The sequence below is a fragment of the Solanum tuberosum genome, unplaced genomic scaffold (genome assembly GCF_000226075.1).
Source record: "Solanum tuberosum cultivar DM 1-3 516 R44 unplaced genomic scaffold, SolTub_3.0 scf00069, whole genome shotgun sequence".
Taxonomy (NCBI): domain Eukaryota; kingdom Viridiplantae; phylum Streptophyta; class Magnoliopsida; order Solanales; family Solanaceae; genus Solanum; species Solanum tuberosum.
In genome coordinates this window covers 88,801-90,455 of record NW_006238995.1, presented here as the reverse complement: position 1 = coordinate 90,455, position 1,655 = coordinate 88,801, and positions in this window count along the sequence as shown.

The window sequence follows — 1,655 nt, the reverse complement described above, 5'->3', positions numbered from 1 at the left end:
AATGACTAATTGTATACCGAATCAGATGGCAAAAAAAGGGGATGTTTGCTGCGAATAGGGGTGTTCACGGTTTGGTTTGGGTTGTTTATTGGTCAAAACCAAAGCCAAACCAACTTAATCGGTTTTAAAATTATCAAAACCAAACCAAACCAAATATAATATACATTTATCGGTTTGGTTGTTTTCGATTTTGGTTTGGTTTGGTTCGGTTATTCGATTATTAACCATACATAAAAATAAAAGAAACAATTCATTCAAAACGTGAAAAAAGTGACAACAATCCATTCAAACAAAAAAAATAGTTAGAATGACTGGTATTACAGAACTTTCGATCATTGAATTTACTGAATAAAACTTCAAAATTCACTATTTTGGCATAGAAGGAAGAGACAATGATATTTTCAGTCCCACAAAGAATTTCCATAGACACTCATATACATGAAACCAATAAGAAAAATGTTCTCACCTTGGACATTTTTTCTTTCATAAGTAAATTATAAATAAATTTGATGAAACATATATAAAATCTTTTAAATTGTTTATGAATATAATATATTATGTATGTATAATAATAAAATTTATGTATATAACTTGTTGGTTCGGTTCGGTTATTTCTTCCATTTTTTCCGAACAAAACCATAACCAAACCAAATACTATCGGTTCTTAACAATCTAAAACCAAACCAAAACCCAAATTAAATCGGTTCATTTAATCGGTTTGGTTTGGTTTTTCGGTTTGGATCGGTTTTTATCCAAACCATGAACACCCCTAGTTTGTAGCATAAAATTTTTTCTCTAATTCACGAAGAAAAAAAATCTTTATTACTAGTAGTGAATAGTGATAATACTTAATTTATTTTATTGCTTATCTATTATATAATTACTATACATTTTTATTCTCCACCACTTTTATTTATTTTCTCCCAGCTAAAGTATGGAATGTTAGGAACATTTTAACAAAAAAGTAATGCTACATAATCATGTATAAATACGTAGTATATTCTTTCATAGAAGAAGGTTCAAACCCTACCTAGTTTCACTCTGATTTATTTTACGATAGATCTTCGATCCAAAAAGATAAACAAATTATTTCATTTCCTCCCCAAATAATGTCCTAAGTTTTGAAAAGGAGAAAAAAAATAGGCAAATTACACTTTACACTAATTTTCAATAAGTTAGAATTTGTATGGCACAAAATGAGAATATATCCATATATACATACAAACAAGTGAAACTAAGCTACTAGAGCTAGTGTGTAATGTCTTGTAATGGTGACAACTCAAGATGAAAAGGAACAAAATTTTAGGCTCAATCTTCAAAGTATAACATACACACATGAAAATTATTTTCCTTTTGAAGTGATGTATGGTCATATTGACCCTTATATTTGTACCATCACACATAAAGGCAAAGTTATATTTACTAAACTCAGGATTCATATGAACTTAATAATTTTTGTTTAGATTTTATATATATATATTAAAAAAATTATTAAATATATATAAATATTAAATTACAATTCAATAACTAATTAAAATAAGTTATAGATTTAATTAATGACAAGTTCATAACTCATAACTTTTATATCCTGAGTCCTCCCATGATAACTTTTATATACTCAATATATATATATATATATATATATATATTTTATT